Source organism: Bos taurus, chromosome 16 (assembly GCF_002263795.3).
Source record: "Bos taurus isolate L1 Dominette 01449 registration number 42190680 breed Hereford chromosome 16, ARS-UCD2.0, whole genome shotgun sequence".
Lineage (NCBI taxonomy): Eukaryota > Metazoa > Chordata > Mammalia > Artiodactyla > Bovidae > Bos > Bos taurus.
Genome location: NC_037343.1, coordinates 61,145,521 through 61,172,922, shown reverse-complemented (window position 1 = coordinate 61,172,922; position 27,402 = coordinate 61,145,521). Strand labels below are relative to the sequence as shown.

General features: G+C 39.1%; 1 non-coding gene across 1 annotated transcript; it reads left to right on the top strand.

Annotated features, from left to right (window-relative positions):
• The first annotated feature begins 14,713 nt into the window (after nt 1–14,713).
• Nucleotides 14,714–14,820, top strand: LOC112441922 (U6 spliceosomal RNA). Its single transcript, XR_003029877.1, has one exon. It is a non-coding gene; the product is annotated as a U6 spliceosomal RNA (small nuclear RNA).
• The last annotated feature ends 12,582 nt before the right edge of the window (nt 14,821–27,402 follow it).

Sequence of the window (27,402 nt, the reverse complement as noted above, 5' to 3'; positions counted from 1 at the left end):
CTTGAAAATACCTTAAACAAATCAAGCTCTCTCCTTTCCAACATCTCCTACTCCTATTGTTTATACCCTACAGCTTGGCTCCTGAGTATATTAAGTTTTATACTGTTTGCTCTTCATAAGAGTAACTAATCTCTTGAACAAGATTGGAAGCTTAATGAGGAAACGTTAACCTCCAAGTAGTTTCCACAGTGCTAGGCACATAATAGGTATTTAATGCAGCTCTGTTTTTTTCTCCTACTTCTTAGTAGACACCAAGATCAAATTTTTCTGAACTTAGCTTTGATTCTCAACTCTTTTTAAGCACTGGATCTTAGCCCTAAAACTTCAGACTGAATCTCTAACTGTCTTACCCATCTCCACATAGATACAGATCAGTGCCTCCAACTCCCAAATTAAGTTTATTGTTTTCCCTCTTTTCAGTTCCACAAAGCCAGATCCTCCTCCTGCCCTGTATTTCTGCTAATGATCATTGCAAACATACTTCTGAGAACTGAGAGAATCAAAAGTATTAAAATATTATATATTCTTCTCTATGCCTTGTTCATACCCAAGCAAATATTGTCTCTAAATACCAGGAATGTATATTTCTTCTATCTCTTCCCTTTCTGTCCAGTTGCACCACTGCTCTTCTAATTCAGGCTCTCATTTCTATTGCCCAAATAATTTCAGCAGTCTTCCTAGAGTTCAGCTTGAGTTTTGCCCCTGCCTGCCTGTGCCTGCCAAAATAAGTAAAAATTCCTCACCTCAGTCATTAAGATCTTCTCAATATGGCACAAGCCAAGCTTTCTATCTTCCTTCCTTTGTTGCTTAGTCGGTAAAGAATCTGCCTGCAGTACAGGAGACCCGGGTTCGATTCCTGGGTTGGGAAGATTCCCCTGGAGAAGGAAATGGCAACCCACTCCAATATCCTTGCCTGGAAAATCTTATGGACAGAGGAGCCTGGTAGACTGCAGTCCATGGGGTCACAAAGAGTCGGGCACGACTGAGCGACTAACACTAACACTAAAGTAAGGCCATATTAAAACAAACAAACAGGGCAGGGGTGTGGTGTCAGGAAGATTCCAGTTCAAATCTTGGCTCTATCACTTGCCCTATGAACTCAAAACCCTTCATTTTATTGTCTGTGTATGCATGGTAAGTCGCTTCAGTCATGTCTGACTCTTTGTGACCCCATGGACTGTAGGCCACCAGGTTCCTCTGTCCATGAAATTTTCCAAGCAAGAATACTGGAGTGGGTTGCCATTTCCTATTCCAGGGGATCTTCCTGACTTAGGGATCAAACCTGTGTCTCTGGCATCTCCTGCATTGGCAGGCGGAGTCTTTACCACTGCACCACCTGGGAAATCCGTAAAGATTAGAAATAACATTTGTCAAGAGCCTGCACATAAAAGAGAGTAATAAACAGTGGCTATTATTACTTCCCTAATTGAATGTTATGCTCAAGTCAAATTGGATATCGGACACAGCCTGTTCATTCCTACTTATAGACTTTTGTCCATAACCTAGATCACATATCACTCTGGTTTATAATTTCTGCCACATTCCTTAAGTACAAGCTCAAAAGCTATCAACTGCAGGAAAAGATGACTGCTCATCTTTTGCAGTACTGAGCACACCCCTGCACTCCACAGTGCTGTGTACCTCCTTAGGGCTTATCTACTATAGATAATTCTGCATTTAGCTTACATATCTTCATCACATTAGACTGTAAAGGCCTTTGTCTCCTTCATAGTTACTTAAGAGCATAAATTTTGGAGAAGGAAATGCAACCCACTCCAGTACTCTTGCCTGGAAAATCCCATGGATGGAGGAGCCTGATAGGCTACAGTCTATGGGGTCTCGAAGAGCCCGACATGACTTCACTTTCACTTTTCACTTTCATGCATTGGAGAAAGAAATGGCAACCCACTCCAGTGTTCTTGCCTGGAGAATCCCAGGGACGGAGGAGCCTGGTGGGCTGCTATCTATGGGGTCGCACAGAGTTGGACATGACTGAAGCAACTTAGCAGCAGCAGCAGCAGCAGTGGGCCTGGATTAAATCAAATAATTTCGGTCAGATACTTAACCTCTTTGTGCTTCAATTCCTGCATCTGTCTAGTAGAGATTACAATAGTTTCTGTGTGTTAGTCGCTCAGTCGTGTCTGACTCTTTGCAACTCCATGGGGTGTAGCCCGCCAGGCTGCTTCATCCATGGGATTTTCCAGGTAAGAATACTGGGGTGGGTTGTCATTTACTTCTTCTGGGGATCTTCCTGACAGCCATAAGGTTTTGTGTGGATTCCCCGGTGGCTCAGATAGTAAAGAATCTGCCTATAATGCAGGAGACCCAGGTTCAATCCCTGGGTTAGGAAGATACCCTGGAGAAGGAAATGGGTTCGCAAAGAGTTGGACATGACTGAGTGACTAACACTATCACTTTCAAAAGAAACAACATGTGTAAGGGACATAGGACTTACCTGGTGGTACAATGGAGAAGAATCCTCCTGCCAATGCAGGGGATGCAGGTTCGTTCCCTGCTCTGGGAAGATTCCACATGTGGAGCAACTAAGCCCGTTCGTCACAACTACTGAGCCTGCACTCTATAGCCCAAGAGCTGCAACTCTGAGTCCACGAGCTGCAACTACTGAAGCCCGAGCACCCTAGAGCCTGTGCTGTGCAACAAGAGAAGTTACTGCAGGAGAAGCCCTTGAACTGCAAGGAAGAGTAGCCCCCGCTCGCCGCAACTAGAGAAAGCCTGCACACAGCGACGAAGACCCAGTGTAGCCAAAAATAAATAATAAATAAAGGACATACTCTGTGTATAGTACATGCTCAAAAATGTTAGCTATTTTTGCTATTTTTTATCAGCTGAATATGTGTCTGTCATGTACTAGGCACTCAATATTTGTTGAATTAAACTGAATGTTTGTTGGATTTAATTAAGTTTGAGGTGAATCGCTACATGTGTTCTCTCCTGAGAATGTAAATTTTGACAATGATCTCTAGACATAACAAATTGAGAAACAGAGAGATACAGCTATGGTGGTGTCATTCACTATTTGAGGTTAATTGAATGAAATTATGTGTCAGGACTGGCTAAAGACACTTCTATTGAAATATCAAGCCTAGGTGTCAAATCTGATCTGTAATCTTGTCCACACCCTTTCAATAATAAATGCAACCATTCAGACTGCAAATCTCCCTTCAATTCTAACAAATTGTGCAAATTTAGGGATGGGTTTTCTGGTTACTTGCTTTTTCTAGATTCAGTCTTTTGGCTTAGTCTTGAATATTTTAGAGTGCTTGGTGTTCTGATGTGCAGAATTATTTAAAAAAAAAAACCTAAAACTTATCAATAAGAAGCTTGACAAGAAAACAGACATAGTCATTTATCTTCATATATATAAATAGTTGTGCATATGTGAGTATGTATACATGGGCCAAGGTCAGGTCATGGTCGGAGAAGTCATTTGACACCAAATCCAGAAAGCAAAAGAAGAATATCTATAAAGGCAGCTTGTAACCATATATGATTGTTGTTAACAGGGATATTAAATTGCAATTTTTAATTTTTTCATTTCTTTTTAATTGAAATATAATTGAAAAATAACATTATATTAATTTCAGGTGTACAGCATAATGATTTGATGCTTGTATATATTGCAGAATGATACCACAATAAATCTAATTAACATTCATCACCATATATAGTTCCAGAATTTGTTTCTTGTGATGAAAACTTTCAAGATTTATTCTCTTGGCAGTTTTCATGAAATACAGTATTATTAACTGCAGTCACCATGCTCTACATTACAACTGCATGATTCATTTATTTTATAACTGGAAGTTTTCTACCTCTTGATTCCCTTCACCCATTTCTTCCACCTCAACTTCCCCATCTCTGGCCTCCACCAGAGATCTGTACCTATCAGTTTAGCTTTTCTTTTCCTTTTGTTTTTATATTCCACATCTAAGTAAGATCATGTGGTATTTGTCTTTCTTGGTCTGACTTATTTCCTCAGCATAATGCCCTCATCCATGTTGTCACAAGTGGCAGGATTTTGTTCTTTCGATGGCTGATATTCTATTGTACATATATATAGATATAGATATATATCACATTTTCTTTAACCATTCATCTGTTGATAAACAGTTTGTGTCCATATCTTGGCGATTATAAATAAGACTGCAATGAACATGGGGGTACATATATCTATACAAGTTAAGTGATTTCATTTTCTTCAAATGAATACTGAGAAGTGGAATTGCTGGATCATATGGCAATTCTATTTTTAACTTTTTGAGTAACTTCCATATGATTTTCCATAGTAGTGGTTGCACTAAATTTACATATTCATCAACAGTGTTCAAGGGTTCCCTTTGCTCCACAGCCTCATCAGCACTTGCTCTCTCTTTTTGATAACAGCCATTCTAACAGAGGTGAGGTGCCATCTTACTGTGGTTTTGATTTACATTTCCCTGGTGATGAGTGATACATCATTTCATGTGCTTGTTGGCCATCTGCGTGTCTTCTTTGGAAAAATGTGAAATTACTATTTTTGACTGAAGCCCTAAGGCAAACTGATAGCAACAACCAGAGTAAATTACATGACGGACCTCCAAGAAGCACATTATCAAAGGAGAACTATGATTCTTCATATAACTTCACCAAAGAGCCTTCATCTTGGTCACTGATACGAAGGAATTCAGAGATTGTAGATTCAGAGGCTTTGAGGAAGAGATTTTTGGGGAAAAAACAGGCAGTGGGGTGCAGAGGTAGCTTCTTCCTTACCTCAGGCTAGTGAGAGAGGAGCTCTGAGGAGTCGACATGGAGAACTACATGTGTGCTCCGGAATTTGGACGCCAGAGTAGCCTGAGGCTGGAAATGGGCCTGAAAAAAGAACAACTTCTGTGTCTGAGTATCTGACGCTACTTGTGAAATCAAGTTTGTCTTGCTCTGAAAGGGGAGTCAGAGATTAGTGAATCCCAGGAACCAGAGATGGGACCTGAAGTAGAAACCCATGTCATTAGTATTCCACTGGTCAATTTAAGAACTGACTCGACTTAAGAAAAGGGGGGAGGATATACAACATTTGATTACACACTCAGAGATGCAGAGGAGAGTGCAACACTGACTGTCAATGTGGAAGGAAACAGGGACTAGAGGGAGACACATCAGTTGTACTCCTTTATATTTTTAAAATTTTGAACTTTTTTTAAAAGAAAATTTTCATGGTTTTATTGTATCAGTAGGCACTGGAATATCTGAACAAATCAATATCTGGGTGGTGAGGCAGCTGCTTTCTCCTTCACTTCTCTGGGTTACTAAAGCGACTTGTCAGTAAAGAATGTGAATATACTAACCATTGAAAAAACAAATATTGGGTTGGCCAAAATGTTTCTTCAGCTTTTTCCACAAGATATTCTGGGGAAATTGAACAAAATTTTCAGCCAACCCAATATTTTAAAATAAAGAATAGTATTTTCTTTAAAAAAAAAAAAATCAAAAGTGAAGGAATCCTCTCAAGAGGGCAGCCTGAAATTCAGAAAGAAAGAAGAGTATTTGTCCAGGAACTGAAGATGAGGGGATATTGGGAGTGGTCAGCTGAAGAGGACACAAGACACCCACCCAGGGAGCTGCAGCTATGGTGACCAGGCAGGAGAACCCTTAAAGAAGCCAGGGAAGTACTCCAAGAGAAAGGACTGGCTTTAAACATTGGCTTTAAACATCTACCTTACAACAGGTGGGAATGTTCTCCTAAGCCTCACAGCTCCCTGCTGCCTCCTTGACTTCCTGCCTTCCTCCCCTGTTTAAGCAGTAAACCTGAGGAAAGGGAGACAGTCCAGATAGAAAAAGAAAAGCACTTTATTCCCTCTGTGGAAGGAGACAGCACAAATGCAGGAAGCCCTAGATAGGAGGGAAGTAGAAGTCATACTTTTGATTAAGGATAGAAATGTTGATTCATAAATTGGACTGGATGTTTTATTACTGAATTAACATTGTTTGCCAGCTTACGTGATTTAAGACTTTTTGTTAACTAAAATTGATCAGAAAAGTCATGAGAACTTCCTGAGCTTTATCTAGGAGTAAGAGAAGGATTTCCCTCGCTGAATAGATTTAGCAGGACAGTGCAAGAATCATGCTGCTTTTATTATTGTACCCCTAAGTCTTGCTTATTCAGCAGTCAGTTCCATGACCTTTACAACTGGAGATAGATCCTGAGAGAATGTGAGCCAGCAAAGAGTTAGAAAAGCAGAAAGTTTGTCATACATGCATCAGTAATATTCCACAGGCAGGAGTGGAATGATCAACAGTGGGGAAAGAAAGAGGAGGAGATTTAAAAAGCAGTAGTGGACGACTTCCCTGGCGGTCCAGTGGTTAAGAATTCGCCTTTCAATGAAGGTGGTGCAGTTAAGATCCCTGGTCAAGGGGCTAAGAGCCCACGTGACTCCCAACCAAAAAAAAAAAAAACCCAAAACATAAAAATCAGAAGCAATATTGTAACAGATTCAATAATGACTTTTTAAAAATGGTCCACATCAAAAAAATAAATAAAAACAAGAAAAAGCAATAGCTGATATAGTTCATCTTTAGAAAAAAGACTAAATAAAAAAAGAAAGATTAGTAGCAACGGTCCAGAAAAGTTCAGTGATTTAAAAAACAACTGAAAACCAATTTTTAAAAGTGGCAGCCATTTGCAACATCGATGGGACTTGAGGACATAATGCCAAGTGAAATAAGTCAAACAGAGAAAGACAAATACTATATGTTCACAACAGATACAAGTATCAAATAATAATATTGTTTACCTAAGACTAATACAATGTTATATGTCAGTTATATCTCAATAAAAAATAATTTTAAAATTCTTCTAAATGGTGAGATGCTCTGCATCACTAGCAATTATGGAAAGACAAAATAAAACCATAATAAGAAACCATCTGACGCCACCAGATTAGCAAAAATTTAAAAGTATAATAATACCACATGTTGGCAAAGCTGTGAAGCAATGGGAATTTCTATTCACTTCTGATAGCCGTGTAAATTGATTCAATGATTTGGGAGAATGGTTTAGAAATAGGCAGTAAAGTTGAAGATATCCCTGCTACTGCTAAGTCGCTTCAGTTGTGTCTGACTCTGTGCGACCCCATAGACAGCAGCCCACCAGGCTCCACTGTCCCTGGGATTCTCCAGGCAAGAACACTGGAGTGGGTTGCCATTTCCTTCTCCAATGCATGAAAGTGAAAAAGTGAAAGTGAAATCGCTCAGTCGTGTCCAACTCTTCACGACCCCATGGACTGCAGCCTACCAGGCTCCTCCATCCATGGGATTTTCCAGGCAAGAGTACTGGAGTGGGGTGCCATTGCCTTCTCCGGAAGATATCCCTATGAACCAACAATTTCACTGAAAGTGGCTCACATTCTCAAACCTGTTGTTACTGAGCCACAATAAGATAAAAAGCTTGTGAAAGTGAAAGTAACTCAATGGTGTCCAATGCTTTGTGACCCCGTGGACTGTAGCCTGCCAGGCTCCTCTGTCCATGGACTTCTCCAGGCCAGAATACTAGAGTAGGTTGTGATTTCCTTCTCCAGGGACCTTCCTGACCCAGGAATCGGACTGGGGTCTCCTGCATTTCGGGCAGATTCTTTACCAGCTGAGCTACGAGGGAAGCCCCAAAAGCTTGTGCAAGGATATAAATCAGCTGCATCACTAAGCACACTGCCTAGGTGCGCTGACCTTTTTTTTGGCAATAAAACTTTCCTGATGAAAGAAATGGTACATTGATATATATTCTGATACAAGTTCCTTATTTCAAACTTGTGTTAACTTCTATAAGAAACCCAAGTGCATAGACAAGTACAAGAGATTTTATGAAAGCATTGTTCATAATCTCAAAAATGGGAAATAATAGGCCCATTAGTAGGAGAATGGGTAAGTAAGCTGGGGAATAGTTATACAATAAAATACTAAGCAGCAATGAAATTAAAGAATGAATCTCACAAACATAGTTTTTAAAAAGCAAATTGAAAAACGGTATGTACATAATTTGTTGTTGTTGTTTAGTCAGTAAGTCATTCCTGACTCTTTTGTGACCCCAACGACTGTAGTCTACCTGGCTCCTCTGTCCATGGGATTTCCCAGACAAGAATACTGGAGTGAGTTGCCAGTTCCTTCCCCAGGGGATCTCCCCAACCCAGGGATTGAACTCGAATCTCCTGCATTGGCAGGCAGATTCTTTACCACTGAGTCACTGAGGAAGCCCTTATATACATAGTACCGCTACCATAAAACTTAAGAACACATGCAATTTTGGTATAGCTTACTTAGGAATACACACAATTATACTGAAATATTTTTAAATATCAAGGAATGTATGTGTTAAGTCGCTCAGTTCTGTCCGACTCTTTGTGACCCCATGGACTGTAGCCTGCCAGGCTCCTCTGTCCATGGGGATTCTCCAGGCAAGAATATTAGAGTGGGCTGTCATGCCCTTCTCAAGGGAATCTTCCCAACCCAGGGATTGAACCCAGGTGTCCTGCATTGCCAGTGAATTCTTTGTCATCTGAGCCACCAGGGAAGCCCAAATATCAAGGAATAAAAAAATACCAAATTCAGAAATGCGATTACTTCTGAGGGAGCAGAAGGAGAATCAATGTGTGATGGGGTGAAAACAGGAAGCTTCAACTGTGTTGATAATGTTTTATTTCTCAAGCTGGGTGTGGATATATGCTGCTGCTGCTGCTGCTAAGTCGCTTCAGTCGTATCCGACTCTGTGCGACCCCAGAGACGGCAGCCCATCAGGCTCCCCCGTCCCTGGGATTCTCCAGGCAAGAACACTGGAGCAGGTTGCCATTTCCTTCTCCAATGCATGAAAGTGAAAAGTGAAAGTGAAGTCGCTCAGTCGTGTCTGACTCTTAGTGACCCCATGGACTGCAGCCTACCAGGCTCCTCTGTCCATGGGACTTTCCAGGCAAGAGTACTGGAGTGGGTTGCCATTTCCTTCTCCAGTGGATATAAAGATGTGCTATTATTATTCTTCAGAGCCCTTTTATATTCAAAATATTAAATAGTACACGTTAATGCCATCCCTGAAGTTATGCTTCCCTTGACTTCAAGAAAGTTATTCCAGGAGGAATAAATCCTTTTCATTTTATAGACTGGTTGGAATTTTGCTGCTATCTGATGTTTGCATGAGAAGAGTTTTGATAATGAGGCAGGTCAGAGAATGGGAAAGACAAGAGGAAAAGAAAAAGGAAAGGAGGGGGAAATTAAGAGAAGGAAGAAAGGGGCAAGCAGAAAAGGACAAAAAAAAGAAGAGGCAGAAGAATAAGAATCATAGAGCAATTTGGGGCTATATAGGCCAGTGTCCCCATTTCTCTCACTTAACAGATGAAAAACTTAGGCCCCCAAATTTGAAGTCACTTTCAGGGTGAGTCAGAAGTGTACACCAGCATGAGAACCCAAGGGTCCTGGCACTGAGCCACTGTCTTCCTCCCCCAAGTCATGAATATAGAAAAGCAGTTTTTGGAACTAAGTATTTCTTGCTTGTTATAGAAAATTTGGGGTATGTATATAAGTAGAAAGAAAAAAAAAAAAGCTATAATTTAAGTATCCAGTACAACCACTATAATCCATGTACCAATTTTCCTGTCCATTTTTTCTATATTTAAGGATAATTTTTAGTTATAAACACTTATCACATAATTTAAAAATAAATAAATAAATAGTACACGTTAAAAATAAAAATAAGCAATTTAAAAATCCTTGCAGGGAATGTGAGGAAGAACAGCACAAAAATGTAATTCACTCAGTAGAAATGGTATCTTACAAAATTGGGGCTCAAGAAGGTTTTCACCTTTTCAACACTGGACAGAAAAGCACAGTCATTCTTTTCATCAGAGTTTAAGCCAAGAAAAGAATTTATGTCCAAGAAAAAGCAACAGTAACTTCATTGGGGGTAAATTAGTACCAGTTCAAGTAAAAAATGGGGCTTCCCAGCTGGCACAGTGGTTAAAAAAAAAAAATCTGCCTGCCAATGCAGAAGATGCAGGAGATGAGGGTTCAATCCCTGGGACAGGAAGATCTCCTGGAGAAGGAAATGACATATTTTATGTATATATGGAGAGAGAGAAAGAGAGAGAGAGATTTATTTTAAGAAATTGGTTCACATAGCCATGGAGCCTGGCAAGTCCAATATCTGAGAGTAGGCCAATAGGCTGGAAACCCAGGGAAGAATTCAATTCAAAGGCAGTTTACTGGCAGAATTTCCTCTCTATGGGACCTTAGTCTGTTTTCTCTTTAGGTCTTCAACTGATCAGATGAGGCCCATCCACATCATGGAGGGTGATCTGCTTTACTCACAATCTACTGATTTGATGTTAGTCTCATCGAAGAAATACCTTCATAGCAATATCCAGACTGCTGTTTGATAAAATAGCTGAGTGCTATTTTATGTGGCCTAGCCAAGTTGGCACATGAAATTAACCATCACACAAGTCTTTATGCCACCCCAGCTAACATAACTGAAGCAGAGACAAGTCCTGCCCAATCTGTAGACTTCTGAGCAGTATTTTTATTTAACCTACTAAATTTCTGGATAATGTGCTATGTAACGTGAATAATTGGACATTAAATTTATAAAACATAGTCCGTCTACTTGTATATGCATTTGTTGCATCATTCATTTTTATTTTTACATTTGTTTTAGGTGAAAGTGACACTAAAATTTATGATGTGTGGTCAGGTTTGGAGCCAATAAGGATGCAGCAGGGTCACAGCACACCCCCCCCACCACCTCTTTTGGGATGGGGATAACAAGCTCCTTAGTTGTTAGATCTTATGAATCAGTTTATTGAGGGACAGCAGTTTTTCAGCAACTCATACAGAACTATTTTAATATTTAAACAACTCAACTAGTACAGACTAGTTAGACATCAGCTGAGAATTAGGTATAATACTTTATGGCAGTGTTTTCAGTGGGCTTTGCCCATTTGTTTAATGATCCCAACAGCCCTAGAAGAAATATACGGCAAGAATTTGCCTTTGGTAAGAATCTACTGGGTCACCTCGGCAGAATCCCTTTTTCACTGGACAGATGGGTAGGCATAAGTCTATGCATTGTGTTTCTCATGGTGGATGCCACTCAGTCCTGACACCATGACTCAGCTCAGAGGAACTGCCCTGGGATTTTGAGATTCTGTGAGAGGGCACACAATGAGGCCTATTGCTGATTAGAAATACATCATGTAAGAATATGTCTTCAAGTTCTCTGAGAATTCAGCCATTCAAGTCACAGATAGAATACACCAATAAGGCAGCAGTGTTGTCTATCTCAGTGAAAAAAGGACGTAGGATTTGAGCTCAGCCATGGCTCAGAATACTCACTCTTCTTAAATGTAAAAAGTTACCTGACCATTGCAGAAAGCCATAGCTCAGAAGAAAGAAGTGAAGTGAAAGAAGTTCTCATTAAATAGGATCTAGTAAAATGAAAACAGAGACCTTCACTTAATTTACTTACAACCTCTTGTTGAGTAAATGTTAAAATATTATCTTTGTCTTATTGCTAAGGAAAAGGTTTAACCCTGCCTGGGAAAGTGAGACATCATGCTTCAGAAAGAAATGAGAGGTTTTCAGTGTATGTTGCAGCTAAATGAGTTTAGCAGCAAACAACCCAAATAGGCTCAGATTTACTTTTGGATGGTCTGGAAATTTATTTTTGAACTTTAAAAAATATCTTAATGGGAATTCCCTGACTGTTCAGTGGATAGGGGTCAGTGCTTTCATTGTGGGGACCTGGATTCATTCCCTGGTTGGAGGACCAAGAACCCACAAGCCATGCAGTGCAGACCAAAAAAAGGATCTTAATATCCCCATTCCAAATAATCTATAGATATAATTAACATTGATTTTGCACAAACCAGTTGTTGAGAATAAAAGCCTTGTGATAAAATACCTCAGGGTTTACAAGGACTTGAAATTTTAAATAGCAGGGCATTGTTGATTGTCTGATTCCAAACTCTACTCACACAGACTTGCCCTGTGATTCTAAAACAAGAAATTTAACCTGGATGGACCTAGTGTTAGCAGGGATTCTGATTTTAGGGTCTATTTCCACTTTTGTGAGATAGGGTATGACTTGAAGATGTGATGAAATTGTAGAGCAGTTAAATCCGTGGTAGGACCTACACTTTTTCCCATCTTGTTTTTGAGTTATTGGTTCATAGTGGTTGGGAAAGGTAGCTTGGATTAAGGGAGTACATCCTGTAATGTGTAAAGTTGACGTGAGAAGGATAAACACGCCCTTCACACAGGGCCTGCCCTTCTTTGCAATCACAAAAAAATGCAGACCTGTTTAACATAGTGCTATGCATTTAGTTGTAAGAGTTAATAAAAACTCACTGAATGGATGGATGGATGAATTCATTCCTTTAGTGAAGCAGATGAGGAGAACTAGTTGGAAGTCTAAGGCAGAACAAAAGCCATTTCTTAAGTATCTTCTCGTTCAGATCAAAGCAGCTTTGGGAGACTGAATTATCTGGAAAATTGCTTCAAACCCACATTTCACTTTTGATGGCTAATCCCTCTTGTAAGATGAATGTTGAAGTACTCTTGGCATAGCGACAGGCAATGGGGTTAGAGAGTTTCTTCCTTCCTCAATTTCTGGTAAGGTCAAAAGTAAACCAGGATTTAGCGCACATCTGAGGCTGATCTTTTTTTTTTTAATATACAGGATTAGAACCATAGATTCATGTATTGTGACAATCATGAGACATTGGAAACAATGGGTGTGTCTCAAAAATATTGTTTAATAAAAGCGTTGTTGGGTGTAAAAAAGCAACTTGCTTGAACAGATGTCTGCACTCTGACTTTTATGTAAATAAAAAACAAAATGATTCTATACTTATTCTGTGGGTACATGTGTATATACAAATATGCAACAATATATAAAAATGATAAACTCTGAAATTGGAGAGGAGGTATGGATTAGGGTGAGGTTGGCTTTTGATCATTTTCTCTCTATGCTTTACTTCTATCTTTTTAGTTTTCCTCAACAAGATTTATGAGTGAGACAACTAGTATGTTTGAATATAAGTACTAAGTCTTTCCCATTTTCCCGAACTTAAATTGTATACTTGTTAAGAACAAGAGTACTTCTGAAACATGTGATTTCGAAACGTTTCTAAGCTTTAAAAATTGTATTTTCCTGTATTTAATCTCCATGAATCTTCAAAGGTTAGCCTCTTTTTTGCTGAGTGCCTTCTTTTTAGTATTTTACCTACTGGCATTGCTTGTAAATAGCTTAGCTAACAGACATGGTAATCCCTTCACTATACAAAGGCAAGCCCTGTTTTTTAGAGCACTCAGAGAGAAGACCATCTCTCTTAAGAGAATCTCTTGGTTTCAGAGCTGATTTATGAACTAATTATACAAATGAAATGTGCAATGAAACATCTGATAGCAAGACAGGTGCAATTAAAAAAAAAAAACAAAAAACACTGCAGACTATAAGTCTGAATGAGATTGTATGTAACCAAACCAGGTTAAGTTTTGCAAGGGATAAACCATCCTATTTACAGACAGTGGAAAATTTTAAGCTCTTGACAGGACGTTTTCTCTGGCCATTCCAAAAATAGAAAAAGGCAGCTGGGAAGAAGACCCACAGGTTTTAATGAGGCTTATCAGCCACTAAAAACACTCCTGGAATCCCAGGATCAAGTGCTCCCCACCTGTTGAACAAGAAATGAGAACATGTGAGCATTTGGTTACAAATCCTAGAGCATGAACAGAAGGCCCACAAAATATTATAAGAGGCAAAAGCAGCTGGAATTGTCTGACAAAAAATGACAGGCAGAAATGAGAGTGATGGTGAATAGGTAGCTGCTTTGGGAAATATAAATGATTGCATGTATCAAGCATGAATGGAAAAATTTGTGTCAAGCAAACATATATAGTGATCTAACATATGTTGACAATTATTTTACACATATAAGTGGTTACAGTGTAACTATACAACTATTATATATTTATTTTATATAACTAATATATGTACTTATATAGTATATACTATATAAGTAACTCTTGTATAACCTCCAATAACCTGTTATTCACACACTGTCTTGCGTAATTCTCATGAAAACCTGAGGAGTATTTGCATCATTGAGATGAGCAAAGTGAAGTAGGGTGCTCTTAGACACAAGTTGGAGAGTGCTAGAGGCGGCACTGGAAACTCCCTCTTCTAGATCCAGAACGTATTACTGTTCTACTACATAGCATGGCTGTTCAAAGCAGTCAGATGCTCTTTGGAAAGAACACTGGGATATGAATTTCTGTGCTTTGGCTGAATAAAAAGGATATGAGTGACTAAATGAAGAACAGCTGTATTTGCTGAGTTCATGATCTTTCTCTTTCTTGAAACTCTTTGGTGACCTTTTTTTTTTTTTTTCATATTGAAGTATAGTTTAAGTCACCTTTGGACTAGCACACACAGGTAATAAAGGAAGGGTGTATCCCTGCATGTTCATATGCAGCGCCCTGCCCTTGACCTCCTGTCAGTAACTTTAATCCCAAGTTCAGGCCAAAATGAAGGAGTTTATTAGTTTTTTCATTTTGCAATGTAGTTAGAGTTTACATGCAGTTAATACTATAAAACTTTATTTTTGTCCTGTGAACAGCTTACTTTTAGCACAAGTATTTGATAGTAGTAGAATATAAATAATTTATATTTGTGATTATAGTGCTTGCTTCGGCAGCACATATACTAAAATTGGAACGATACAGAGAAGATTAGCATGGCCCCTGTGCAAGGATGACACAGAAATTCGTGAAGTGTTCCATATTTTTAGAATGGCATTGAAACATGTAAAATATCATGTATGAAACAAGATGCCAGTCCAGGTTCGATGCACGATACTGGATGCTTGGGGCTAGTGCACTGGGACGACCCAGAGGGATGGTATGGGGAGGGAGGAGGAAGGAGGGTTCAGGATGGGGAACACATGTATACCTGTGGCGGATTCATTTTGATATTTGGCAAAACTAATACAATTATGTAAAGTTTAAAAATAAAATAAAATTAAAAGCTTTGCAAAAAAAAATTTATATTTGTGATTATAAATAATTTATATTTGTGATTCTTGTCAGAAGAAGCAATGTCAGTATTACACATTGAAAATTTTGTGTTTGTGAGGCAGACTATAAAAGATTTACAGGAACTTGGAGATTAAGACAAAGGAAAGAATGAATAATAATCTTGAGAAAGGACAACAAAAACCACCCCTCTTCCCCTAATATGTTCCCATAGAGATTATAGAATTTTCAGGGGCAATTCTGAGTTGAGTAGGGTTAGGAAGTATGGAATAATTACTAGATCTCTCCTGTTCACGCTCTTCCCCACCAAAAATAATGTATGACACACACACACAATTATTAGGACTTTGGATATTAACTGACATAATCTCATTATAGTTCTGTATTAGATATCCAAAAACGGGTTCTACTAAGTAACCTTAACTTAATGTGGATACTCTTGAACCTGGGAGAATTTATTTTTAAATCACCTCTCAAATAACTTCTACAAAAAGCAACCATGACGGACAACAAAAGCATTTTCATTGACTTGTTTACAGAAGATAACAGTTTTAAAAGTACATTTAATACAAACTTATACCAATAAATGTCTTTTGGTATCTGGAAAGCTGACCTAATGATATGAACAGAAAAGCAGATTAGATTCCTGAAGTAAATTTCTGGTTCCATCACCACCTCCCTGTGCATGCTTAAGCAAGTTATTTAGTCTCCTAGTATCTTAGTTTCTCCTCCTATAAAATGGGGACAATAATATTTGCTATTAGATAATGTCAGCAAAGCACTTGAAGAACTCAGATGAAAGGCGCCAGAAGTATTTTGTTATCTGAGGCATGACCTCATACTGTCTGAAGAAATGAACTTCACCAGATTACTGATTAGCCCAGCACCTTACTTCCGACCTTTACCTGTTCAATTGCTTTTCAGCTCCATTCATTTCTATTTATACTCTTTATGCATTTTAACTTCATTGTGCTGTTTGTGTTGTTTTAAGGAGAGTTGATGCTTTGAGGAAACCATGATTTAAAGTGTTTTATGTTTGGTGTGTTCACTTATGTAAACTCATATGCTTACATTTAAGATTTGAAACAAATCAGAAAGTACTTGAACAACTTTCTAGGTAGAAGAGACAACTATAGCTATGAGAGTTATACGAGCTTTATTTATCTCTCTTATTTACATTATTTGCATTTTATTTCATAATAAAAGGCAATTTTTAGCACAGATATATAGCCCCTCCTGTACACTCTGTGAACGATTTAAGGCAGATGTTGAGATGGCTGTAAATTTTGATGTGTGTGTGCCTTTTCTAGAGAAACAAGATAATATGCTGTAAGGGCAAAAGATTAGCCACTTAGAACTAAATCTGAGCTGAACCTATAGTCCAACCAGCTAACACACATCCATCTCAGGAAAAATGGCAAGAGTAAAGGGGCTCCTTCAGGAATAACCCACATCATTCAAAGAGCAGACTTGCTGATTCAGTAACAATAAAAACTTAGAGATAGGAAGTTGGCTGAATTTCCTGAACATGAAAGTATTTCATTCCCTCTGAGTCTGTCAACCTGCTTATTCAAGGCTAATAAAAATGTTTCAGAGAAGCAAACCTTTGGTCTTTGGATTCCACCAGTTAACAGAAAATCTCATCCTTTGGGACTGTTTCCAAAGGGAAAGATTTTACTGGAATTTGCCCAGTAAATTTGGGGTGTTGTGTTTCAAGCAGCAAGTATGACACCACTCAAACCCAGCTTGAATCATCTGTTGAACAATGGATAGATTATGCACTACAAGAGATAAAGACTCTTTAAGAGGTGACATCAAGCAAAATACTTTGGACTTTACAGTGTTTTAAGAAGTCATAACCTTTGCCAAATTTATAGAATGAGCATTGACAGAGATTTAGTTCAACTTACACATAGTTCAGGCTTTCCAGGTAGCTCACTGGGTAAAGAATCCATCTGCAGTACAGGAGACACAGTAGACGCAGGCTTGATCCCTGGGTTGGGGGGATCCCCTGGAGGAGGGCATGGGAACCCATTACAGTATTCTTCCCTAGAGAATCCCATGGACAGGGGAACTTGGCAGACTACAGTCTATAGGGCCACAAAGAGTCAAACGCAACTGAACACACGTGCACATCTAGTTCAACCTACGTTAAGATTTTGGAAATCAGAACCACAGTAGGCCTTAGTTATTAGAAAAGTATTCTTCTTAATTGAGTTTCAAAAGAATTTTTCAAAACCAGGTTTTATGTCTATCCTGCTGCTGCTACTATGTCGCTTGAGTTGTGTCAGACTCTGTGCGACCCCATAGACGGCAGCCCATCAGGTTCCCCGTCCCTGGGATTCTCCAGGCAAGAACACTGGAGCGGGTTGCCATTTCCTTCTCCAATGCATGAAAGTGGAAAGTGAAAGTGAAGTCGCTCAGTCGTGTCCAACTCTTAGTGACCCCATGGACTGCAGCCTACCAGGCTCCTCCATCCATGGGATTTTCCAGGCAAGAGTACTGGAGTGGGTTGCGGTTGCCTTTTCCGTTTGTGTTTATAGAGAGGTACAAATTTCATCAGATTGTGAAGTAATCTTACAGGTCATGCATTATGTTTTTTCTAACTTATATCCACTATATGTCATGGTTTGTAAGACATAGTTTAATATCATTTTCACTTCTTAAGAAGTAGGTATTTTGATGGGATAGAATGTAGCATGATGGTTAAAAATGTAGACTCTGGAGTCAGATGATCTGCATCCAAATTTTATCTCTACCAATAACTAACAATATAGCTTTGTATCTTTGTTTTCTCATCTATAACAGTGAGATAGTAGTACAATTTACTTCAAAAGATTATGAAAATTAAATGAGATACTATGCTATGCTATGTTATGCTAAGTCACTTCAGTCATGTCCGACTCTGTGAGACCCCATAGACGGCAGCCCACCAGGCTCCCCCGTCCCTGGGATTCTCCAGGCAAGAACACTGGAGTGGGTTGCCATTTCCTTCTCCAATGCATGAAAGGGAAAAATGAAAGTGAAGTTGCTCAGTCATGTCCGACTCTTAGCGACCCCATGGACTGAAGCCTACCAGGCTCCTCTGTCCATGGGATTTTCCAGGCAAGAGTACTGGAGTGGGGTGCCATTGCCTTCTCTGATGAGATACTATAGGGTGGGCCAAAAAGTTCCTTTAGTTTTAAAGTAAAAATAAAAGATATATTTTTCATTTCATCAAGAACAATATAGAACAATGTATTGACCATTTTGTTCCCCTTCTGCCATTATTCAGGAACTTGACAATTTCATTTCCAGATGACTTTTACAGTTTTCCAGGGAATTGAAATTTTTTCCATCAAGAGAATTTTGTAAAGAAAAAAAAAAAAAAAAGGAAATCCAAAGGTGTGATGTCTGGTGAACACGTGGATGAATCAGAAAAAAAAAGGAAATCCAAAGGTGTGATGTCTGGTGAACACATGGATGAATCAGAATTTCCCAGCCAAGCTGTAACCATTTTTGCCTGGTTGTCAAAGAAACATTCGGTCTTGTGTTATCCTGATCAAAGATTATGTGTTTTCTGTTGACTAAGTCCAGCTGATTTTCATGGACTGCTGCCTTCAGTTGGCCTAATTTAGAGCAGCACTATTGGAATTAATTGTTTAGTTTTCTGGAAGGAGCTCATAGTAGAGGACTCCCTGCCAATCCTACCACATACACATCACCACCTTCTTTGGATAAAGGCCGGCCTTTGGTGTGGTTGTTGGTGGTTCATTTTGCTTGCCCCATGACTTCTTCCATTCCACGTTATTGTACAATAACCCCTTTTCATTGACTGTCACAATTTGTTTTTAAAAACTGAACGTTTTTGTTATGTTTAAGTGGAGAATCAAATGCAGGAATATGGTCAAGAAGGTTGTTTTTTCTGCTTAACTTACGTGGAACCCAAACATCAAAGTGATTAACATAACCAAGCTAGTGCAAATGATTTTCAAGGCTTGATTTGGATATTTTGAATATGTCAGCTTCCACCTGAGTGGTATAATACTGATTGTTCTTAATGTCTTGATTTGATCGCTATCAACTTCAACTGGTCTTCCTGACCATGCAGCATTCTCCAGCATAAAACTCTGCAAACCACTTTTGACATGTTCGATAAGGCACAGCACCTTCTCCATACACTACACAAATCCGTTTTATTTATTTTATTTTTTTTGCATTTCAGTTGCGTTTTTACCTTTCTTGAAATAATAAAACATAATACGCTGAAAATGTCACTTTTTCCTTCTATCTTCAATATTAAAATGGCTACATAAAAAAATCACCAACTTAGATTTTTTTTAATGACAATTGTTACAATGCAATCTAACAAAATTCCTTTGAATGAAGTTAAAGATAACTGTTACTAAAGCCAGCTTATGGAAAAAACTAAATGAAGTTTTTTGCCAATCCAATATATTTACAGTGTCAATCATGGTGTATGCTGCTGCTAAGTCACGTCAGTCGTGTCGGACTCTGTGCGACCCCATAGATGGCAGCCCACCAGGCTCCTGTCCCTGGGATTCTCCAGGCAAGAACACTGGAGTGGGTTGCCATTTCCTTCTCCAGTGCATGAAAGTGAAAAGTGAAAAGTGAAAGTGAAGTCGCTCAGTTGTGTCCGACTCTTTGCAACCCCATGGACTGTAGCCTACCAGGCTCCTCTGCCCATGGGATTTCCCAGGCAAGAGTACTGGAGTGGGGTGCCATTGCCTTCTCTAATCATGGTGTATGGCACATACTTAATGCTCAGTAAACATTAGCTATTATTTGCTCCATTTATGGACTACACTAAGCTTAGAGCATGACACAGGAAGGGGTGTCTCTGAGAAGCAGACTATGAAACAAAATTTAGTATGCTGCATGTTTACCAGGGAATGTGCTGGGTATGAATGAACACCTGTGGAAGGGTGGGGAAGGAAGCAGGATGTCACACTATGATAGAGTGCTATAGCCTCAGCCAGGCTCATGGGGGAGCTCTGGATGCAAATGACCAGTCCAAACTCCATTGTCTTGGGCTGAGAAAGCTGAGTCTATATATATTTTCTCAATTAGCCATGGGATGTGCACCCCCTCCCTCTCCCCGGGCATAACCTTGGGTAAAGTGACTCTGCAGCTGAAGCAATCCATGAAGTGGCGGACTGTGAAGTTGTCCATTGGCCACACTCCCAGCATTTGGCACAAAAGTTTTTTCCTTGTAAGGGGGTCTAGGTGGCACATCTCTGTATTTAACACAGAGTGGTCTGTGCAGCACTTGGAAAATAATCTCAACAAACTACAGTTGCTTGAGTAAAAGTAAGGTCTTTAAGGATTCAAGGACAGTGAAGCTGAATAAGCCACGGAAATATGAAAGAGCTATCAATAATATGTGTGAGATGGAAAGCTTTCTCCTTCTTCATAATCTCCCAGATTTGGGGGGAGGATGAATTCTGGTAACTGGAAGCCCTTTGTTTAATGAACATTGCAACGGATTGGGGTTTGTGATGGAGCTGTAAGCTGGAAAGAGCCCACATACTCTGTGTAATAAGGATCACATAGGAGGTAGTAATAGAAGCCAGCCACAGTGGATGCCACACAGAGGGGACGAGGAGAATCCTTTGTAAGAATTTAGGTGAATAAAAGTGGCTAATGTTGTACCCTTTGATGTGCTCAGCACTTTCTAAGTGCTTTGTATGTGTAACTGACTTAATTCTCACAATACCATTAAGGGAGTAGCTATATTACTTCTCCCTTTTTAGAGATGAGGAAACTGAGGCTCAGAGAAGTAATTTGCCAGTGTCACTCATTGAAAAAAGTATGGAACTGGCATTGTAGGGTCTGTGCTCTTAATCATCCTTTTCCAAGAGTTTCTGTGAAATTATCAATTTTTTTTTTGTCTGCCACACCACATGTCTTGCTGGATCTTAGCTCCCCAACCAGAAATCGAACCTGGGCCACCTCCCCCTTCATCCTGCAGTGAAAGCCTAGTCCCTGGACTGACAAGGAATTCCCAAATGACCAATGCTACTAAAGCAAATGGACTCTTCCTTAGGAATTTCAAGAAGTGCTGTCTGATATCAAAGGCTGAGGACAGGCAAAAACAAAGGCTCTGTGGTATGCAGGCACAGCTAACAACTCGGTTGCGTGCAGCTATTTCGAAAATGATGAATTGTGAGTCAACACTTCAGGTTTCCAGTTAAAAAAGCATGATGTCAATGTATGCCAATGTGAGTCAACAGGTAGGACTGTGTGATTGTCTCACTCTACTCAGAATTCTTTAGATCCTTGGTGTGTGCAATACTGGATTCCATGAAGCTGAGCAAGAAGGCAAGAAAGAAAATGGCTTAAAGGAAAATCACAAATAAGAATCTACAAAGTTGGCAAACAATTCAATATCAAAGACCCAACCCAATAAAAAAAAAATGAACAGAAGACCTAAATAGACATTTCTCCAAAGAAGACATACAGATGGCCAACGGGCACATGAAAAGATGCTCAACATCATGAATTGTTAAAAAAAATGTAAATGAAAACTACAAAGAGGTATCACCTCGCACCAGTCAGTATGGCCATCGTCAAAAAGTCTCAAATAATAAACGCTGGAGAGGATGTAGAGGAAAGGTAACCCTCTCACACTGTTGGTAAACTGGTACAGCCACTATGAAGAACAGGAAGGAAGTTCCTTAAAAACCAAAAGTAGTTACCGTGTGTGTGCATGCGCAGGTGTGTCTGATTCTTTGCAACTCTATGGACTGTAGCCTGCCAAGTTCCTCTTTCCATGGGATTCTCCAGGCAAGAATACTGGAATGGGTTGCCGTTTCCTCCTCCAGGGGATGTTCCCGATGCAGGGGTTGAACTGGGGTCTCCTGCATTGCCAGGTTCAGTGGTTCTTTACCACTGAACCACATGGGACACCCCAGTTCCACTACTGGGCGTATATCAGAAAAGATAAAAATTCTAATTTGAAAAGACACATATAGTCCAACGTTCAGCACTATTTATAATAACCAAGACATGGAAACATCCCAAATGTCCACAACAGAGGAATGGATAAAGATGTTGTACATATATATAATAGGATATTACTCAGGCATAAAAAAGAATGAAATATTGCCATTTGCAGAACATGGATGGACCTGGAGATTATCATACAGAGAAAAACAAATATCATTTGATATCACTTATATGTGGAATCTAAAAAAGGATACAAAAACTTATTCACAAAATGGAAATAGATTCACATATATAGAAAACAAACATGGTTAAAAAAGGGGAAAGGAAGGGAGGCGGGATAAATGAGAAGTATGGGATACATACCACTATATATGAAATAGACAAAAAACAAAAATTTACTGTATAGCACAGGGAACTATATTCAATATCTTGTAATAATCAATAATGGAAAAGAATCAGAAAAAAATATATATCTGAATCACTTTGCTGTACATCGGAAACTAACACAATACTGTAAATCAACTATAATTCAATAGAAAAAAAAATCTACAAAGTTGGAAAAATACTTTGTATTTTTGAAATACAAAAATACTTGGAGTTGAAATACTCCAACTGGTATAGAGCCTGAATAAACTGGAGGAAAACATATATGTGGTTTTAGAGATTCTCTGCACAGTAGTAAGGATAGGTGTCTTAAACATGGACTGCCTGTGTTCAAATCTCTGCTTTAATATTTTTAACTTGGGTATTCTTAAGTGTCATTTTAGCTTTTCTGTGCTTCAGTTTCCTGATAATAAAGTTGGGGTAATAGTACCACCTTGCAGAGCATATCATGTGAAATGCTGGACTGTATGAAGCACAAGTTGGAATCAAGATTGCAAGGAGAAATATCAATAACCTCAGATATGTAGATGACACCACCCTACTGGCAGAAAGCGAAGAGAAACTGAGGAGCCTCTTGATTAAAGTGAAAGAGGAGAGTGAAAAAGCAGGCTTAAAACCCAACATTTCAAAAATGAAGATCATGGCATCCGGTCCCATCACTTCATGGCAGATAAATGGGGGAAAAAATGGAAACAGTGACAGGCTTTATCTTCTTGGGCTCCAAAATCACTGCAGGTTGTGACTGCAGTCATGAAATTAAAAGATGCTTGCTCCTTGGAAGAAAAGCTACAATCCACCTAGACAGCATATTAAAAAGCAGAGACATTACTCTGCCAACAAAGGTCCATCTAGTCAAAGCTATGGTTTTTCTAGTGGTCATGTATAGATGTGAGAGTTGGACTATAAAGAAAGTTGAGCACTGAAGAATTGGTGCTTTTGAACTGTGGTGTTGGAGAAGACTCTTGCGAATCCCTTGAACTGCAAGATCAAACCAGTCAATCCTAAAGGAAATCAGTCCTAAGTATTCATTGGAAGGGCTGATGCTGAAGCTGAAGCTCCAATACTGTGGCCACCTGATGCAAAGACCTGACTCATTGGAAAAGACCCTGAAACTGGGAAAGATTAAAGGCAGGAAGAGACGGGGACAACAGAGGATGAGATGGTTGGATGACATTACTGACTCGATGGACATGAGTTTGAGCAAGCTCCAGGAGCTGGTGATGGACAGGGAAGCCTGGCCTGCTGCAGTTCTTTGGGTCCCAGAGTCAGACATGACTGAGGGGCCGAATTGAACTGAAATGAACCACCTTGCAGGGTTATTGTGACAAATCAGTTAATACACATAGGGCTGTTGAAACAGTGTTTGGAGCATTAATAAGCACTCAATAGTTAACAAAAACTAGAACGAGGGACAACTTAATATATATTCAAATACAAAAATTTTGATATAGATCTTTTCCATCTTCATTACAGACAAGGTAAAAGAAAGTCCATTGAAACTTTGATATATTAAGAGCACATTAAAAAGAGTTGCTCGTCAAGAAAAGGACATAATAATTATATTTAAATGTTCTCTTATGGGCTATATAGAAAGGAGTGTTTCTCTTCTTGGGTTTAGCCTAAGAATGGTGCTCTCTCAAAGTGGGAAAACAAACTCTTAAAAAAATCAAGTTTGAATCAGGAGTATTTGGTCACTTCCTACCTCACATGCCCAAGAAACAGACTGAAATCTAAAGGAAGCTCGGTGTGCTTGTGAGGGACTTAGAACAAATTAATAATAGCCATTATACATTAAAATAGTAGGTGGGATTTTTTTTTACTGTGCCATTCTTTTTTTCAGCATAGGAAACACTGCTGCTGCTAAGCTGCTTTAGTTGTGTCTGACCCTGAGTGACCCCATAGATGGCAGCCCACCAGGCTCCCCCGTCCCTGGGATTCTCCAGGCAAGAACACTGGAGTGGGTTGCCATTTCCTTCTCCAATGCATGAAAGTGGAAAGTGAAAGTGAAGTCGCTCAGTCGTGTCCGACTCTTCGAGACCCCATGGACTGCAGCCTACCAGGCTCCTCTGTCCATGGGATTTTCTAGGCAAGAGTACTGGAGTGGTTTGCCATTGCCTTCTCCTAGGAAACACTACACAGAAGCAATGGGAAAAATTCAGAACACATTTGTAGCAGAGCTACAAAAAGAACTTGCTTAGGTCAAATTTATCAGACAGAGCCATGACCAGGACTCAGATTTTAAAACTTCATTGTTTCCACTACCTTTAATTTCCTTTCACTGATATATTTTTAAAGGCAAAATGAATGAAAAAGGATAGCATCACATTATATGAAGGCCTATAAGTTTGAGGATGTATTCAGTTGTCTCTTAACTATGTCTGCCCATTTCTTGGCCTGACCTCAGAAGACTGTCCAACTCTATCCCCAGCCCACAGACCCTATTAAAGGGGTAACCTAGGCAGCTATGTTTAATTATACATTCTTTTCAGGGATCACCCCATACACTGGACCAAGCCAATCAGGTTCACTCTCTTGGTGTGTTTAAGTCACAAGGGGGAAGTTGCTGAGGCACAGCAAGCAGGAAGTAGAGAGGCAGAGGGAACGTCCATGAGGTTTCCATGCAGAACAGTCCTCACAGTTCCCATATTTTCCCACCTTGGAGTCTGAGATCTATATTCTTATAATATCCACCTTACCCCTCCTTTTCTCTTTTGTTGATTAGACAGGATTTTTATTAACAATTAAGTAATTCCTGATTACATCTCTACTACAAAATGCTAAAAGTCAACAGAAAGATATGTAGAGATAAGAATTTAGTCTAGCACTGTGTACTTAGTATCTGGGGAGAAGACAGATGAGCTAAATAGACTGAAGAGATATTTTTAGTAGTACAGCACTTTGAAGAGTCCTTTATGAGGTGTTTTTCTCTGTAATATTACATTCAACCACCAACTCTTATCATTTCTACTTCTCAAATATTTTTCTTATCTATCTTCTCTCCACATGAATAGCCATCTCTTATCTAGACTATAATTACTCTCTTAGGCAACATGAAAAGATGTAAGGAAACTTGCTAGCTCTTTTAAGAAAACTTTAATTCAAAAAGATACATGCATACCTATGTACATAGCAGCTATTTACAATAGCCAAACATGGAGACAACCTAAGTGTCTATCTGCAGCTAAACAGATAAAGAAGATGTGTGTATACACATATATTAAAAAGAACAAAATAATGCCAACAAAATAATGCCACTTGCAGGATAGTGTAAACAAGGATAGACCTAGAATTACAGAGTGAAGTAAGTCAGAAAGAGAAATAGAGGGCTTCCCTGGCAGCTCAGTGGTAAAGACTCCACCTGCCAGTGTAGGAGATGTGGGTTTAATTCCTGACCCAGAAGATCCCACATACTGTGGAGCAACTAAGCCCATGTGCCACAACTACTGAGTCTGTGCTCTAGAGTTCAGGAGCCACAACTACTCAGCCTACTAGCCCTAGAGCCTGGGCTCCCCACAAAAGAAGCCACTGCAATGCAAAGCCCACACGCTGCACCTAAAGAGTAGCCCCTGCTCACCATAACTAGAGAAAAGCCTGCTCAGCAACAAAGACCCAGCACACCCAAAAATAAATAAAAATTAAATTGTATAGAAAAAAGAGGAATACAAATACCGTGTTATCACTTATATGTGGAATTTAAAGTGACACAAATGAATATATCCATATCACAGAACCACATTTACAGAGAACTGACTTGTGGCAGCCAATGGGGGAGGAATGGTATGGAAGGGAAGGATTGGGAGTTTGAGATTAGCAGATAAAAACCATTATATAACTGTGGCTTTGTAGTAGAGCCTGAAGTCAGGTAGGTTGATTCCTCCAGTTCCATTCTTCTTTCTCAAGATTGCTCTGGCTATTCAAGGTTTTTTGTATTTCCATACAAATTGTGAAATTATTTGTTCTAGCCCTGTGAAGAATACTGTTGGTGGCTTGATAGGGATTGCATTGAATCTATAAATTGCTTTGGGTAGTATACTCATTTTCACTATATTGATTCTTCCAATCCATGAACATGGTATATTTCTCCATCTATTAGTGTCCTCTTTGATTTCTTTCACCAGTGTTTTATAGTTTTCTATATATAGGTCTTTAGTTTCTTTAGGTAGATATATTCCTAAGTATTTTATTCTTTCCGTTGCAATGGTGAATGGAATTGTTTCCTTAATTTCTCTTTCTGTTTTCTCATTATTAGTGTATAGGTATGCAAGGGATTTCTGTGTGTTGATTTTATATCCTGCAACTTTACTATAGTCATTGATTAGTTCTAGTAATTTTCTGGTGGAGTCTTTCGGGTTTTCTATGTAGAGGATCATGTCATCTGCAAATAGTGAGAGTTTTACTTCTTCTTTTCCAATTTGGATTCCTTTTATTTCTTTTTCTGCTCTGATTGCTGTGGCCAAAACTTCCAAAACTATGTTGAATAGTAATGGTGAAAGTGGGCACCCTTGTCTTGTTCCTGACTTTAGAGGAAATGCTTTCAATTTTTCACCATTGAGGATAATGTTTGCTGTGGGTTTGTCATATATAGCTTTTATTATGTTGAGATATGTTCCTTCTATTCCTGCTTTCTGGAGAGTTTTTATCATAAATGGGTGTTGAATTTTGTCAAAGGCTTTCTCTGCATCTACTGAGATAATCATACGGTTTTTATTTTTCAATTTGTTAATGTGGTGTATTACATTGATTGATTTGCAGATATTGAAGAATCCTTGCATCCCTGGGATAAAGTCCACTTGGTCATGGTGTATGATCTTTTTAATGTGTTGTTGGATTCGGATTGCTAGAATTTTGTTTAGGATTTTTGCATCTATGTTCATCAGTGATATTGGCCTGTAGTTTTCTTTTTTTGTGGGATCTTTGTCAGGTTTTGGTATTAGGGTGATGGTGGCCTCATAGAATGAGTTTGGAAGTTTACCTTCCTCTGCAATTTTCTGGAAGAGTTTGAGC